Below are 18,697 nucleotides of genomic sequence, written 5' to 3' on the forward strand. Positions count from 1 at the left end.
ACCCCCAATGGGGAAATGATTGTCAGCCCATTCACTTAGTGTATGGGCATTATAAGTCTAGGAGACCCGCTTCTTAACATTAAGCCTATTTTTTAATAATGCCTTCCTCCACATATCCTCATTCTCTGACACTAGAACACCATGATGTACGTGTTGTATGCTGCTACAGCCATTCAATTATTGTAATTATTTTATTATTTAATTATTGTTACTAATTTGAAACCAAAACAAATGTTACTCCCCCAGGGGGAAATATCATAAAAATGAGATGTACATATATTCTTCCCATTTATTTTTATATTTTCCATTTTCCTATCTCTGGACCATCCTCTTATGACCTAGTGTATACCTCTCCAATATAAAAAAATATTGAAATACTATTATATTATATTTTAATTTATATCCCTGTCTCTGAGCTGTTTCTAGGGACCAACATATCTCGTTGGACACATTCAGGCTTCATATATGTGAACCTATGTTCGCCCCTCCATTTTTAAATTTTCTTTCATAGGTGGATTCACATCATTTATTCATTTGTTTCATTTCAGTATGATTGATTATTCATTATGTCTCCTCATTCTCCACCACTAGATCACCAGGGTTAACCGGTTCTGTGCGGCTACAGCCAGTCCAATTTTTGGCAAGGGTGTCTATGATGCCCATAAAATATTTTTATAAAATGTACCCCCATGGGGAAATGTTTGTACAATTTTAGTACTCCAAATGTTTTATTTTAGTGTCATAGCCTACTTATTGACACAAATTTTGTGGTTCCAGAAAAAGCAAGGCCAAATTTTGATCACTCGGTTATCTCCGTCAGATGCACGGTGTATCTGTGGTGTTCAAATCCTTGCTTTGCAGGCATACATTGCATTTTTTGGTCTGCTAGACTGCTACCCTTGGTGTATACAGTATTTTGTGGTTTTTAAAATGTAAAAAAATACATCCCACATATTGAAACAGTCTGTTATCTCAGTCACACATCTTGTCTATCTGTGGTCTTCAAATCTTGGATTTTCAGCCATTCCAGTTTTTGGTCTGATACCCTTGGTGTATACAGTATTTTGTGGCTTGAAAATTTTTAAAAATACATGCCACATATTGAAAAAGTCTGTTATCTTCGTCCGATGCCCGTTCTATGTGTGGTCTAAAAATAGTTGTTTTGATGCATACGTTCCAATTTTTGGTCTGTCTAATTCCCTAGGTGTTAGGACTGGCGGAACGCACTGAGTAAAAGGTGAGATGTTATTTGGTGCGTTCGCAGTCCGGGGTCCACCGTGCAGGTGAGAACCTGCTGCTAGCAAATGGCAGCACTATATGGCAGTGGAAGTGAACCCTTTTAAGTCACAGGGCCATGGTAACGCACAAAAGAGCACAAGCAAGGAGTCACCGAACTCAGTCCCAAGACTCGGGATTTGAGTCCATCTAGACTACTTGCGCTCGACACCACTACTGGGTGTAAGAGATAAATAGAAATAATAATTTTGAGCACAAGAGTGCGAACTGTGCCGTACTGGCGGACGCCACTAACCACCCAGACTTGGGCTAAGGAAGCGCTCTAATGGCGCGTGGCGCCGTACTGGCGGTCACAGTAGTAGACGCTGTTTCGTGTGTTATAACGCTGAGAGTTCAGTCGGGCGCTAGATAGCAGCCATACACCATACGCGAACAGTCATACAATCGGGAAGGGATATTTAAGAATGGCTTGCACTCATCAACACACACACGTATACAAATGTACACTAGCGCATGGCCGTGCGGTCATGCGAACATTTTATAGCTGCAGCATGTACAGGACCTTCCCAAAAGGACCAATGGGAGGCTGCCACAGAAGTTGAACACCTTCAGGACCTTCCTGGAGGACCAATGGGATCTGCTGCAGTATCTAAGCATGTGACCCTCAATCTCCAATGGGAGATCTTGCCCTGGGCATGCTCAGAAGAGGAAAAGCAGGACTTAGTCCCAAAAGCGTCTGCTCGCCACTGCCCAGCACTGGCTTCAATGGCAGAAGCTGTAAAAACAGCAGTAACCCTTTGCACAGAGTGAGACTGAGCAAGACGCTGGGACCGACGTCTCCGCTGAGCAGACTCCACTGCGGCAGAAGAAGAATGGGAGTCTGCAGTGGAGACAGCCCAAGATTCCCCCTGTGCAGAGGCGAGAACTTGACCCCTAACATTACCCCCCCTCCTTGGACCTCGCTATGCTCGAAGGCAGCAATGAGCTGCGGAGCCTGAATGTGCTCAGCGGGCTCCCAGGACCTGTCCTCAGGACCACAAAACTTCCAGTCCACCAAATAAAATTTTTTGCCACGTACCACCTTGCACCCCAAAATAGCATTCACCTTGTAATCGTTCATAGACGAACCCGATGTCCCGGCAGATGACTCGGAAAACCAGGACATGTATACGGGCTTCAAGAGGGATACATGAAAGCTGTCGGTGATACCCAGGCGTGGCGGAAGGGCTAAACGGTAGACCACAGGGTTAACCTGTTCGAGGACCTTGAAAGGACCCAAGTAGCGAGGTGCAAACTTAGTGGACTCAACTCGCAGCCTGATGTTACGGGCGGAAAGCCACACTAAATGGCCATGAGCAAAGGTCGGAGCGGGGCGCCGATGTGCATCGGCGGATGTTCTCATTCTCTCATTGGAGGCCCGAATGGCATCCTGAGTGTGGGCCCAAATGTTCCGTGCCTCCACAGCCAAGTCTGCCACCCTGGAGTCGGCGGAAGACACGGGCATGGGCAGAGGTACCCGCGGATGCTGACCATAGTTAAGGAGGAATGGAGTCTGTCCAGTGGAGTCGGCTACAATGTTGTTCAGTGCAAACTCTGCCCACGATAGCAAAGATGCCCAGTCATCCTGCCTGGCTGAAACAAAATGTCGCAGATATGTGACCAAGGTCTGGTTGGCCCTCTCTACCAAACCCATTTGTCTCCGGATGATATGCAGAAGAGAGATTTAACTCAATGCTGAGAAGATGACAAAGCTCTCTCCAGAAACGAGTCCCAAACTGGGGACCCCAGTCACTGACAATTTTGTCCGGCATACCGTGTAGGCAAAAGATGTGTTTTATAAACAAGGCTGCCAAGGCCCGTGCAGAAGGTAGCCGTGGAAGCGGCACCAAGTGCACCATTTTAGAAAAATTACGGGTGACAACCCAAATGATGGTACAGCCACGAGACTTGGGCAAACCCACCACAAAGTCCATCCCGACCATCTCCCAGGGCCTGTCCGCCACCGGCAGGGGATATAATAACCCAGGTGGCCGTTGTCGAGGAGATTTATTTTTGGTGCAGGAGACACATGCCCGAATATAGTCTCCGACGTCATGGACCATATGTGGCCACAAGTACGTTCTCGCCAGCAGCTCAGATGTCCTCTTTGCCCCAAAGTGTCCACCCACTCTGGACTAATGAGCCCAAGAGAGAACCTTCCGGTCGCAAATTAATGGGTACCAAACTCTTGCCAGGAGGCACAGACTCTAGCGAAACCGGAGCTACGGTTCTCAGGCTCTCAGAAGGGACAATAAGCCAAGGCTCCCCTTCCTCCTCCTCAGATGACACAACGGAGTGAGAGAGGGCATCAGCACGAATGTTCTTCTCCCCAGTGAGATAATGGAGAGTGAAGTGAAACTGGGAGAAGAACAAGGACCATCTGGCCTGATGAGAATTCAGCCGCTGAGCTGTACATAAATAAACCAAATTTTTGTGGTCCGTGAAGACTTGGAAGGGAAAGCGAGCTCCCTCCAAAAGATGTCTCCACTCCGAGAAGGCCAACTTCATTGCTAGCATCTCCCTATCTCCGATGGAATAATTCCCCTCCGCTGGTGTGAAGGTCTTGGAGAAGAAGAAGCAAGGATGCTTCCGACCTTGAGCATCCTTTTGGAAGAGGACTGCTCCAGCACCAACGGATGAGGCATCCACCTCCATTATGAATGGCTTATTAACATCGGGACAATGTAGGATGGGAGTGCTAGCAAAATGAGACTTAATAGAAGTGAAAGCCCTGGAGACCTTCTCAGACCACAAATTGGGATTTGCTCCCTTCTTGATGAGGGCCACCAAGGGAGCTACCAAAGTTGAGAAGTGGGGAATGAACTGGCGATAGTAATTAATGAACCCCATAAAGCGCTGCACCTCTTAAAGAGAATGGGGTTCTTGCCAGCCCATCACAGCCTGTAGTTTGGCAGGATCCATAGCCAATCCCTGGGTGGAGATGATATAGCCCAGGAAAGGTAAAGACTCCTGCTCAAACACACACTTCTCCAACTTTGCATAGAGGGAATTAGCCCATAAGAGGTTGAGTACTCTGCCAACATCTCTCCAGTGGGAGTCAATATCTGGAGAGAAGATGAGAATATCATCCAGATAGATTACGATCGAGGTGGAGAGCATATCTCGGAAGATACTGTTGACAAAGTCTTGGAAAACAGCTGGGGCTTACAGAGCCCGAAGGGCATCACCAGATACTCATAGTGCCCATCCCTGGTATTAATAGCTGTCTTCCATTCATCCCCCTCGCAGATGCGAATCAAGTTATAAGCACCCCACAGATCTAATTTGGTGAATACCCTTGCTCCCCTTAGCCTGTCAAAGAGCTCAGAAATCAGGGGCAACGGGTGCTTATTTTTAATGGTGATGGCGTTAAGACCCCTGTAATCGATGCATGGACGTAATTCCCCATTCTTCTTCTGCATGAAGAAGAACCCCGCCCCTGCAGGTGACACTGACTTCCTAATGAACCCTCTTGCCAAATTCTCCTGGATGTATTGAGACATAGCCTCCGTCTCAGGGAGAGAGAGGGGATAGACCTGTCCCAAAGGAGGTTCAGCTCCAGGCATGAGATCAATAGGACAGTCATAGGGGCGATGAGGTGGAAGGGTCTCTGCAGCCTTTTTGGAGAAGACGTCTGCATAGCATCAATAGCACTTGGGAAGGGATGAAAGATCTGGGGGTATCTCGGTAGTGGAAACCTGTACGCACTCTCTCACACATCTGCCCTTTCAAGACTCACTCCAACCCAATATACTCCCAGAGGTCCACTCAATATGTGGGGAGTGGAAACGGAGCCAGGGTATTCCCAGCAGAATCTCATCCATTCCCTCGGGAAGGACAAGAAGGGAAATTATGTCCTGGTGGGAAGGGGACATGTACAACATGAAAGGGACAGTCTGGTGTCTGATCTGTATAGGGAGTGTCGACCCATTCACTACTCTAACAGTTACCAGTTTGGCAAGCATCACCAGAGGTGTTGTGTGGCGCAGAGCAAAAGCACAGGACATGAAATTTCCCTCCACCCCAGAAACTACACATAGCTCGACTGTTAGAAAGGATGAGCCTAACATGATTCTCCCTTTGAAGGACAGCTTGGAGGAAAACGCCGCTGTGTCTAGTGAACCCCCTCCAATGGTTACTAGACACGATTGTTTACCCGACCGCTGTGGACATTTATTGGCATAATGTCCTTGTTGTTGGCAATTTCTACAAACCACGGGTACTAGAGCGGTTTGAGATTTAGGTTCCGCTCGAGAAACCTCCATGGCCTCATGGGAGTTAGATGCCAGAACAGGAGATTCTAGAGGTCTGGCGAAGGTGGGAGCCAGCCGAAACCTCTGCCTACACTGGGTCCTCTCTAACCTCCGCTCGTTAAAACGGAGGTCAATGTGGGTAGATATAGAAATGAGCTCCTCCAGTGTGGCGGAAATCTCCCTGGTGGCCAAGGCATCCTTCACATGGTCTGCCAGTCCTCTCCAGAACACCGGAATATGAACTTTATCTGGCCATTCTAGCTCAGAGGCTAGAGTCTGGAATTGGATGGCAAACTGGCTGACCATAGACGAACCCCGAGTTACTGCCAACAATTGGAGTGTGGTATCATGGGAGACATGGGGTCCCAAAAAGACCTGCCTCAGAGCGTCCAGGAAGAGAGGAGCACTCTGCACCACACTATCATCACCGTTATGATCCTTAGTGGCTGAGGATCACGAATAGACCAGCAAGTGAATAAACTAAGGACAAGCTCTAGGGAGATGGTAACTGGACTGATCGCAAATCTGAACCTATCCAACACAAATAGACGTAGCCGGTGAACGTGCCTAAAAAATTCCTAGACGTCTCGAGCCAGCCTGAGGAACTAGCTACCCCTAAAGAGAAAGAAAGACCTCGCTTACCTCCAGAGAAATAATCCCCAAAGATATAGAAGCCCCCAACAAATATTAATGGTGAAGTAAGAAGAAGGCACATACGTAGGGATGAAATCAGATTCAGCAAAAGAGGCCCACTAGTACTAGAAAGCAGAAAATAGAGCAGGGGTCTATGCGATCAATAAAAAACCCTTACAAAATATCCATCCTGAGATTTCAAGAACCCACGCACCAACTAATGGTGTGTGGGGAGAAACTCAGTCCACTAGAGCATCCAGCAAGCAAGGGAATCACATTTTAGCAAGCTGGACAAGAAAACATGATAAACACTGCTGATCAAAAAATGAGCAAACAAAACTTAGCTTGTCCTGGATGGACTGGGAGCAAGGTAGTCAGAAGGAATATGAGTAGCACTGATTACATCGACAGCCGGCAACAAGTGAAAGCAAAACAGAGCTATATAGGAACCTCCCAGAGGATAACGAACCAGCTGATAGCCAGAGACCAACAGGATAACAAACAAAGCCACCAGGGGGAGCCCAAAGCAAAAGTCACGCCATACCACCAGTGACCACAAGAGGGAGCCTGAAAACAGAGTTCACAACAGTACCCCCCCCTTAAGGAGGGGTCACCAAACCCTCATGAAAACCCCCAGGGTGATCAGGATGAGCCACATGGAAGGCACGAACCAAATCGGCCGCATGAACATCAGAGGCGACAACCCAAGAATTATCCTCCTGACCATAGCCCTTCCACTTGACCAAATACTGGAGCCTCCATCTAGAAACACGAGAATCCAAGATCTTCTCCACCACGTATTCCAATTCTCCCTCAACCAGCACCGGGGCAGGAGGCTCAACCGGAGGAACCACAGGTACCACATACCTCCGCAACAACGAGCGATGGAACACATTATGAATAGCAAATTATGCCGGGAGGTCCAGACGGAATGACACAGGGCCAAGGACTTCCAGAATCCTATAAGGACCGATAAACCGAGGCTTGAACTTAGGAGAGGAGACCTTCATAGGAACGAAGCGAGAAGACAACCACACCAAGTCCCCAACGCGAAGTCGGGGACCCACACAGCGACGGCGGTTGGCAAAGAGCTGAGCCTTCTCTTCAGACAACTTCAAATTGTCCACAACATGATTCCAAATCTGATGCAACCTATCCACCACAACATCCACTCCAGGACAGTCAGAAGGCTCCACCTGACCCGGGGAAAAACGAGGATGAAACCCCGAATTGCAAAAAAAAGGAGAAACCAAAGTAGCAGAACTAGCCCGATTATTAAGGGCAAACTCGGCCAACGGCAAAAAAGTAACCCAGTCGTCCTGGTCAGCAGAAACAAAACATCTTAAATAAGTCTCCAAGGTCTGATTAGTTCGCTCGGTTTGGCCATTCGTCTGAGGATGGAAGGCCGACGAAAAAGACAATTCAATGCCCATCTTAGCACAAAAGGTCCGCCAAAACCTAGACACAAACTGGGATCCTCTGTCAGAAACAATATTCTCAGGGATGCCGTGCAAGCGAACCGCATTCTGAAAAAATAGAGGAACCAAATCGGAGAAGGAAGGCAACTTAGGCAAGGGCACCAAATGGACCATCTTAGAAAAACGATCACACACCACCCAGATGACAGACATTCTCTGAGAGACAGGGAGATCTGAAATAAAATCCATGGAAATGTGCATCCAAGGCCTCTTCGGGACAGGCAAAGGTAACAGCAAACCACTGGCAGGAGAACAGCAAGGCTTCGCCCGAGCACAAATTCCACAAGACTACGCACATCCCGCGGTAAGGAAGGCCACCAAAAAGACCTGGCCACCAAGTCTCTGGTACCGAATATTCCAGGATGGCCCACCAACACCGAAGAATGAACTTCGGAGATGACTCTGTTGGTCCATCTATCCGGGACAAACAGTCTCTCCGGTGGACAGCGGTCAGGTCTATCCGCCTGAAACTCTTGCAGCACACGTCGCAAATCTGGGGAGATGGCAGACAAAATCACCCCTTCTCTAAGGATACCAGCCGGCTCTGAATCTCCAGGAGAGTCAGGCACAAAACTTCTAGAAAGAGCATCAGCCTTCACATTCTTCGAACCCGGCAGGTACGAGACCATGAACTCAAAACGAGAGAAAAACAACGACCAACGAGCCTGTCTGGGATTCAGCCGCTTGGCCGACTCGAGATAAATTAAATTCTTGTGATCAGTCAAGACCACCACACGATGTTTAGCTCCCTCGAGCCAATGTCGCCACTCCTCAAATGCCCACTTCATAGACAACAACTCCCGATTACCGACATCATAATTCCGCTCGGCAGGCGAAAACTTTCTTGAAAAGAAAGCACATGGCTTCATCACAGAGCCATCGGGGCTTCTCTGCGACAAAACAGCCCCCGCTCCAATCTCGGAAGCATCAACCTCCACCTGGAAGGGAAGTGAGACATCTGGCTGACACAAGACCGGAGCCGAAGAAAACCGGCGCTTCAGCTCCTGAAAGGCCTCCACAGCCGCAGAAGACCAATTAGTCACATCAGAACCCTTCTTGGTCAATTCCGTCAAAGGCTTAACAACGCCAGAAAAATTAGCTATGAAGCGACAGTAAAAATTAGCAAAACCCAAGAACTTCTGAAGACTCTTAACAGATGTAGGCTGCGTCCAGTCATGAATAGCCTGAACCTTGACTGGGTCCATCTCAATAGTAGAAGGAGAAAAAATGAAACCCAAAAAAGAAATCTTCTGGACTCCAAAAAGACATTTTGAGCCCTTCACAAATAAAGCATTGTCACGCAGGACCTGAAACACCATCCTGACCTGCTTAACATGAGACTCCCAATCATCCGAAAAAAACCAGAATATCATCCAGATACACAATCATAAACTTATCCAGATATTCACGGAAGATGTCATGCATAAAGGACTGAAAGACTGAAGGAGCATTAGAAAGTCCAAAAGGCATCACCAAGTACTCAAAATGGCCTTCAGGCGTATTAAATGCAGTTTTCCATTCATCACCCTGTTTTATACGCACAAGGTTATACGCACGACGAAGATCTATCTTGGTGAACCAACTAGACCCCCTAATGCGAGCAAAGAAATCAGTTAACAATGGCAAAGGATACTGAAATTTGACCATAATTTTATTCAAAAGGCGATAATCAATACAGGGTCTCAGGGAACCATCCTTTTTAGCCACAAAAAAAGAATCCTGCACCAAGAGGGGATGAGGACGGGCGAATATGTCCCTTCTCTAAAGACTCCTTTATATAACTCCGCATGGCAGCATGCTCCGGCACAGATAAATTGAAAAGTCGTCCCTTAGGAAACTTACTACCAGGAATCAAATTTATAGCACAATCACAGTCCCTATGAGGAGGTAGAGAATTGAGTTTGGGCTCCTCAAATACATCCTGGTAGTCTGACAAAAACGTAGGGACTTCAGAAGGAGTGGACGAAGCAATTGACACCACAGGAGCGTCACCATGAATTCCCTGACAACCCCAACTTGACACCAACATAGCTTTCCAATCCAGGACTGGATTATGAGTCTGCAACCATGGTAGACCTAACACGACGACATCATGCAAATTATGCAGTACAAGAAAGCGAATCACCTCCTGATGAACAGGAGTCATGCACATGGTCACTTGTGTCCAGTACTGAGGTCTATTCGTAGCCAATGGTGTAGAATCAATTCCCCTTAGTGGAATAGGGAATTTTAAAGGCTCCAAATCAAAACCACAGCGCCTGGCAAATGACCAATCCATCAGACTCAGGGCAGCACCTGAATCTACAAAAGCATTAACCGGGTAAGATGACAGGGAACAAATCAGGGTAACAGACAAAATGAACTTAGGCTGTAAAGTACCAATGGTGACAGATTTATCAACCTTTTTTTTGCGCTTAGAGCATGCTGAGATAACATGAGCTGAGTCACCACAGTAAAAGCACAACCCATTTTGCCGTCTATAATTTTGCCGTTCACTTCTGGTCAGAATTCTGTCACATTGCATAGATTCAGGTGTCTGTTCAGAAGACACCGCCAAATGGTGCACAGGTTTGCGCTCCCACAAACGCCTATCAATCTGAATGGCCAGAGTCATTGACTCATTCAGACCTGCAGGCGTAGGGAACCCCACCATGACATTCTTAATGGCTTCAGAAAGACCTTCTCTGAAATTTGCAGCCAGGGCACACTCATTCCACTGAGTAAGCACCGACCATTTCCGAAATTTCTGGCAGTACACCTCTGCTTCATCTTGCCCCTGCGAGAGGACCAATAACGTTTTTTCAGCCTGGTTCTCAAGATTAGGTTCCTCATAGAGCAATCCAAGGGCTAGAAAAAACGCATCTACACTAAGCAATGCAGGATCCCCTGGCGCCAATGCGAAGGCCCAATCTTGAGGGTCACCGCGCAAAAAGGAAATGATAATCTTAACTTGCTGAACGGCATCACCAGAGGAACGAGGTTTCAAAGAAAGAAACAACTTACAATTGTTCCTAAAATTCAGGAACCTAGATCTATCTCCAGAAAACAACTCCGGAATAGGTATTCTAGGCTGTGACACAGGACTGTGAACAACAAAATCCTGAATACTTTGAACCCTAGCAGCAAGATGATCCAGACTGGAATCCAAGCTCTGGACATCCATGTCAGCAGCTGAACTCAGAGCCACACCAAGATTAAGAGGAGGAGAGAAGCTAGCCACAGCAGCTAGACACACGGCAACAAAAAAAAAAAAAAATTTCTCAAGGCTTCTTTTCTCCTGCTTCTGCCATGCAATTAACACTTTATGGGCCGGCTGTACTGTTATGATCCTTAGTGGCTGAGGATCACGAATAGACCAGCAAGTGAATAAACTAAGGACAAGCTCTAGGGCGATGGTAACTGGACTGATCGCAAATCTGAACCTATCCAACACAAATAGAGGTAGCCGGTGAAGTGCCTAAAAAATTCCTAGACGTCTTGAGCCAGCCTGAGGAACTAGCTACCCCTAAAGAGAAAGAAAGACCTCGCTTGCCTCCAGAGAAATAATCCCCAAAGATATAGAAGCCCCCAACAAATATTAACGGTGAAGTAAGAAGAAGGCACATACGTAGGGATGAAATCAGATTCAGCAAAAGAGGCCCACTAGTACTAGAAAGCAGAAAATAGAGCAGGGGTCTATGCGATCAATAAAAAACCCTTACAAAATATCCATCCTGAGATTTCAAGAACCCACGCACCAACTAATGGTGTGTGGGGAGAAACTCAGTCCACTAGAGCATCCAGCAAGCGAGGGAATCACATTTTAGCAAGCTGGACAAGAAAACATGATAAACACTGCTGATCAAAAAATGAGCAAACAAAACTTAGCTTGTCCTGGATGGACTGGGAGCAAGGTAGTCAGAAGGAATATGAGTAGCACTGATTACATCGACAGCCAGCAACAAGTGAAAGCAAAACAGAGCTATATAGGAACCTCCCAGAGGATAACGGACCAGCTGATAGCCAGAGACCAACAGGATAACAAACAAAGCCACCAGGGGGAGCCCAAAGCAAAAGTCACACCATACCACCAGTGACCACAAGAGGGAGCCTGAAAACAGAGTTCACAACACATCACGCTCTCAAAGCGGCGTTGCCCACTCCAACATAGCTTACTGTCACCAGCAAACTTGTCTGGAAGCGGGAGACGGGATATAGTCGGAGCAGGGGTGGCAGCGGACAAACTGGCTGCAGCTACACTTGCAGCCTGAACAGCGACTGCAGTGACATCCACAGCTGAGGTTGTACGCTCTAGAGCCACCAACCTACCCTCCAGCTGCTGGATGTACCGCTGTAGACGCTGATCGTCCACCATTTACTAGCCAGACCCTGGCGCTAGTGTTCTGTTAGGACTGGTGGAATGCACCGTGTAGAAGGTGATATGTTATTTGGTGCGTTCGCAGTCCGGGGTCCACCGTGCAGGTGAGAACCTGCTGCTAGCAAATGGCAGGGCTGTATGGCAGTGGAAGCGAACCCTGTTAAGTCACAGGGCCGCGGTACCGCACAAAAGAGCGCAAGCAAGGAGTCACCGAACTCAGTCCCAAGACTTTGGATTTGAGTCTGTCTAGACTACTTGCGCTCGACACCGCTACTGGGTGTAAGAGATAAATAGAAATAATAATTTTGAGCACAAGAGTGCGAACTGTGCCGTACTGGTGGACGCCACTAACCACCCAGACTTGGGCTACGGAAGCGCTCTAATGGCGCATGGCGCCGTACTGGCGGTCGCAGTAGTAGAAGCTGTTTCGTGTGTTATAACACTGAGAGTTCAGTCGGGCGCTAGATTGCAGCCATACACCATATGCAAACAGTCATACAATAGGGAAGGGATATTTAAGAACGACTTGCACTTATCAACACACTCACGTATACAAATGTACACTAGTGCATGGCCGTGTGGTAATGCAAACCTTTTTGTAGCTGCAGCATGTACAGGACCTTCCCAAAAGGACCAATGGGAGGCTGCCACAGAAGTTGAACACCTTCAGGAGCTTCCTGGAGGACCAATGGGATCTGCTGCAGTATCAGAGCATGTGACCCTCGATCTCCAATGGGAGATCTTGCCCTGGTCATGCTCAGAAGAGGAAAAGCAGGACTTAGTCCCAAAAGCGTCTGCTCGCCACTGCCCAGCACTGGCTTCAATGGCAGAAGTAATCCTTTGCACAGAGTGAGACTGAGCAAGACGCTGGGACTGACGTCTCCATTGAGCAGGCTCCACTGCGGCAGAAGAAGAATGGGAGACCGCAGCAGAGACGGCCCAAGATTCCCCCTGTGCAGAGGTGGAAACTCGACCCCTAACACTAGCTTGGTAAAAAAAATATATATATAAATATTACCGTGTGGTAGTTCCGTGACACGCCCCACCTATTTGTGAGTTACAAAGTGTGCTTTTGAGGCTTCCATTCTCCTTTTTTTGATGTGTGTTACCCTAGCTCTAAACAGTAAACACTATTTTGTGCTGAATTTTTTTTTCTTTAATTTATCCCCCATGGGGAAATCTTTGTCAGCCCATACACTTTGTGTATAGGCATTTCAAGTCTAGGAGACCCGCTCCTTTAAATTAGGCCTAGGTTTTAATGAGGCCTTCCTCCACATCTCATCATCCACTGCCACTAGATCACCAGGCTTAACTTGTTCCGTGCTGCTACAGCCAGTCAATTTTTTGGCAAGAGTGTCTATGATCCCCATAAAAAATTGTTTACAAAAATGTACCCCCCATGGGGAAATGTTTGTCAGCCCATACAAAGCATTACGAGTCTAGGAGACCCGCTCCTTTGTAATGGGACCTTTTTTTAAGGAGGTGCTCCTCCATGTTTCTTCCAAGGGGGGATTGGGGTGCATGCAAATTTGGGTCAAGGCAGCCCTTGCATTCAATGCATAAGGAAACTGTATGGCAGGACCAACTGAAGACTGTGAAGTGGGTTTTCCTGGCCATCCAGTATCTGGGTTCAAAGGCTTATTAGGGTGCATATGACTTGATAGAAGGGCAGGCCTTGCATTCAATGCAACTTTTTTCTGGAGGTCCTCCTGTACCTCTCGTGAAAGGGGTATTGGGATGCGTTGTAATTCTTGCCAGCCCAGCCACTCACTGCATAGGCAATAATAGCTTAGGAGACCCACTGTTTAATAATGTCAATTTAAGAATATTAATGCCGCCTGATGCCCCTCTAAAAATAGGCTTTGTGACTTTAAGAGTCCCTCCTTCATAAATGAAACAAGATTTGTCTCCTTATGTGTCACACACCACATGGCCAGCTAGGGTTGTTAAATGTTACAATGACATTTGCCAGTGAAAGCATTTGTATTGGTTGAAAGCAATGCTAAAGTTGAAAAACATATCAAAAACGCTGCATGTGAACATAGCCAAAGTGGTGGAGGTTAACTATTTTGCCTTATATACATGTCATTACCCTGGGAAGGATGTACATTAACATATTTCCCAGCGAAATGCATTTTGGGGTTTTTTTTGTATGTTTTTTGGTGCACCTGTAAAATTGGCGTGAAACTCTGCGTTAAAAATACTCGGGTTTCCCATAGACTTACATTGGGCTTGTTGCATGGGTCGATTACCCAAGCATTCCAATTTGCTCAACCCAAGCAATGAGCACCCGAGCATTTTAGTTCTCACTCATCACTAATTTTTACCAGCAAACTGGTGTCAATAACTTCATTAACACACTGCAACAACATTTAAAGAGAGGCGAGAAATGGCAGAATTTGGAGCACACTTTTAATCTCTGATCTGTGTGTGACGGGCATACCATAGTTTTAAATAGCTGGCCTGTAGGTAACTATTTTTACCAGCAAACTGGTGTCAATAACTTCGCTAACACACTGCAACAAAATTTAAAGGGAGGCCAGAAATGGCAGAATTTGGAGCGCACTTTTTATCTCTGATCCGTGTAATGGACAAACCACAGTTTTAAATAGCTGGCCAGTAAAAAAATAATTCCTGGCCCTTGATACCTGGGGCTATGTCTAGAAATATCTGTAATAGCAGCAGCAGACAGAACTGGAATGGACCCTCTTGCTATATGTACTGCAGTCTGCCACAAACACTGCCTGCCTGCCTTGCACTGATATCTATGCATCTTTTTTTAATTCTCAGAAGGACTGTTAGTTGAGATCGATATGTGTAGAATATATGGTATACCCACACTAAGTAAGAACCAAGCAAATATCTCGCTAGCTCAGCAGCAACTCTCCCTACACTGCCTGATTCCGTAGTAGACTGTGCCGAGCATGGCAGCGCCAGGTGTTATGATCCTAGTGGCAAGGATCGCAAGTAGGACTAGCTAAGTAACTAAACAGACTACATAGAACCAAAAGAATCTCAATAGGATATGGGCAAGATCACTACTGTGAAAATACATAAAGGTACACAATGACTACCAGTAAAAGATAAATGCCCAAAAAGAACCAAAATGAGAAAAAAAGCGGGGTATTAATGCAAATATGTAATTTTATTGCACACATAAATGTACAGACACAAGGTGCATGATGAGGTGAGACAACCAAAGACTGTCGGCAGTATGGAAACAATGTGCCAACTAAGAGAAAAATGAAAAAACTGTGTGGTCACCGGTGTAGCAGCACTTGGCGCAATGGAGATATATGCGCCACAATACCGCACCAATCTGATAAGGATGCAGAGCAATATAAATAATGGCTGTGGTGAAAAATAGCTAGCAATGGAATCTTAGGAGCATGCTGGACACCAAAATTAACGGAACTAATACCACAAGTGAAAACGAAATATATGAATCGTCCACCATGAACAGCCAAAAAGATAGTTACGTCATATTACCTTCAGACATGGTGCGGATGATGTGCTGGAACGCCGGTAAACCACACAGAGGCCTCGACGCGCGTTTCACCGTCCTCGGCTTCGTCAGGAGGCGTGGTTTAACGGCAGGGAAGCGGACTATAAATATATGGCCAGGAGTCCTGATAGGCGAATCGAAGCGCCATAATGTGTGATGTGCCCGCCCAGCGGCGCAGCCGGCCGGCGCGCCGCATGGACGATGGGAAGGAGGAAGCTCGTCATCGCTCCCCATCGCCATAGCGACACGCCCGGCCCCCAACGCCGCCAGGAGGGCACAGCGCACACAGAACTTTGGGGAGCATGTAGAGGGTAGGAACAACTGGATGTTCTGGAAGTAAAGCCGCCTGCATTTTGTTATTGATAGAATTATTCTCGACTCCCTCGTCCAATAGTTGGACAAGTTCACGTTGAAACGCAATAAGAGGTATCGTATCTAAGCGACGATAACATGTCCTGTTGTTAAGTTGTCTAAATACTTCTGCTTCGTACATCTCGATGGGCCAAATAACGACATTTCCACCCTTGTCGGCCCGCTTAATGACCACATCCTTAAGATTTTTTAAAGTTTTTATAGCATATCTCTGTGGTCTGGTAAGGTTATCAACGGTGATACCAGTTTTTAACTTGCCAATATCTTTTTTGACCAGCTTCACAAATATATCAACTGGTGGGCAGGTCGACAAGGGGGGAAATGATCGAGAGCGTTGATAGAGATGTACTGGTGCATGAGAGGCTTCAGAATTGAAATTTTCAGCCGCAAGATCTTCTAAATCCCTAAGGATCTGTTGATCTACAGTGGACATTGTGGGGTCTACTTTAGGTGAAAAGTATTTTTTAAATATTAGCTTACGGGCAAATAATTCCAAATCCTTATAGAGCGTAAAATAATCCGAGCCCTCCACCGGTGAGAAAGAGAGCCCTTTAGAGAGGACTTCATTTTGTGAGGGAGATAGTAGGTGTTTTGAAAGGTTAATTACCTTTAGGGCCTCTTTCCCCTCTTGTTGTCTCTTGTATAGTAATGATGTTTTTTCTTTTTCATGGCGGGTGTATATGGATTTGGTAGGTAGTTGCCTGCTGGGCCTACAGTTGTAATGGGTCCAGGATTTTCCCCTAAAAAATGATCTCCACATGTTCCTTCGGATGCAGTGGAGGTACTGGAAAAGGAGTGTGATCTGAATTGAGGTCTAGTTTGTTTTTTCCGCCACCGATATACTTTTTTTTTGATGGTAATCGTCAAGATCACGCAGATATTTCTTTTTTTATTGTTCTGAATCTCCAATTCCCATTTAGATAAGTCCTCTTCCAGTGAGGAGTCAAATCCTTTATACTCGTCACTGGAGAGTGTTTCTTGGATCTTAATGCGTATGATTTCAATTTCTTTTTCAATAGTCTCTAGAGTCCTCCTATCGGCACCGATAAGGAGTTCCAGTAACGTACGGGAGCACTTAGATAGAGTATCTTCCCATTTACTGGTAAAGTTAGGATCCTCTATGTCAAGTGTAGGAAAGAGCTGAATGCGCAACCCTCTTGGTATGATATCTTTATGCAGGTAGTTTTCCAACGCCGCCTTATTCCACCAAGTTTTGATCCTCTTTTTCAAGAGTTCCCTAATTTTTAGTTTCAAGTCTTTAATATCAGAATTTTCTCTGTCATTGGACTGTCGCTCACCAAACACCACCCCGAGTTGCGTTACCCAGGTTTTGTCACGTTTCTTGAAGTCCATGAAACCTGTAAGGGTGTCTATAGACACAAATAGAGATTAAGTATAAAAACCTATAATATGGTCACCGTGGCTATTTGGGACCATACCCCTAGCCATATATATAGAACCAAAAGAATCTCAATAGGATATGGGCAAGATCACTACTGTGAAAATACATAAAGGTACACAATGACTACCAGTAAAAGATAAATGCCCAAAAAGAACCAAAATGAGAAAAAAAGCGGGGTATTAATGCAAATATGTAATTTTATTGCACACATAAATGTACAGACACAAGGTGCATGATGAGGTGAGACAACCAAAGACTGTCGGCAGTATGGAAACAATGTGCCAACTAAGAGAAAAATGAAAAAACTGTGTGGTCACCGGTGTAGCAGCACTTGGCGCAATGGAGATATATGCGCCACAATACCGCACCAATCTGATAAGGATGCAGAGCAATATAAATAATGGCTGTGGTGAAAAATAGCTAGCAATGGAATCTTAGGAGCATGCTGGACACCAAAATTAACGGAACTAATACCACAAGTGAAAACGAAATATATGAATCGTCCACCATGAACAGCCAAAAAGATAGTTACGTCATATTACCTTCAGACATGGTGCGGATGATGTGCTGGAACGCCGGTAAACCACACAGAGGCCTCGACGCGCGTTTCACCGTCCTCGGCTTCGTCAGGAGGCGTGGTTTAACGGCAGGGAAGCGGACTATAAATATATGGCCAGGAGTCCTGATAGGCGAATCGAAGCGCCATAATGTGTGATGTGCCCGCCCAGCGGCGCAGCCGGCCGGCGCGCCGCATGGACGATGGGAAGGAGGAAGCTCGTCATTGCTCCCCATCGCCATAGCGACACGCCCGGCCCCCAACGCCGCCAGGAGGGCACAGCGCACACAGAAGGCGCTTCTACGCATGACAGGAAGGCAGGTATGCAATGCTGCTGCTGAGGCGTAAGTGTCAGAGCATCCGAGAGAGAGAAAATTGGATAATCAGCATAAGAGTCTCCAAACGCTAGGCTCTAACGTTGATAGCCGTTAGAGCGTGAATATCAGAACGCCCAAAATAGATAAAAATCGATATAACGGTCTATAACGTAGTGGACAATGATATTGTCAGCTCATCTATATGTATACAGTCTTGCAGTGAAGGTTTGAAGAGCTGATAGATTTACTCAAAGGCAGTGCTTCTACAAAGAAATAATAAAACATAAATAATTTATATAGGTATAAATAATTCAGCATGGAGGGTATGTGATGGCGATACATAAGGACATGTTCAAAAGTAGCAGCCACATATTAACGAGTTTTTTTATGACACATACAGTCCTTTTTTTTACTTTTTCTTTTTCTTTGCTGAAATTGGAGAGTATTTGTAGATATGAGATGATGATATAATCTCTGAGCAGAAGATAATTTTCTTTTCTCTCTTTTCTCTGTCAATAGATGATACATTGTAGATATGTAATTCGATGT

This window comes from Ranitomeya variabilis, chromosome 2 (genome assembly GCF_051348905.1).
Source record: "Ranitomeya variabilis isolate aRanVar5 chromosome 2, aRanVar5.hap1, whole genome shotgun sequence".
Taxonomy (NCBI): domain Eukaryota; kingdom Metazoa; phylum Chordata; class Amphibia; order Anura; family Dendrobatidae; genus Ranitomeya; species Ranitomeya variabilis.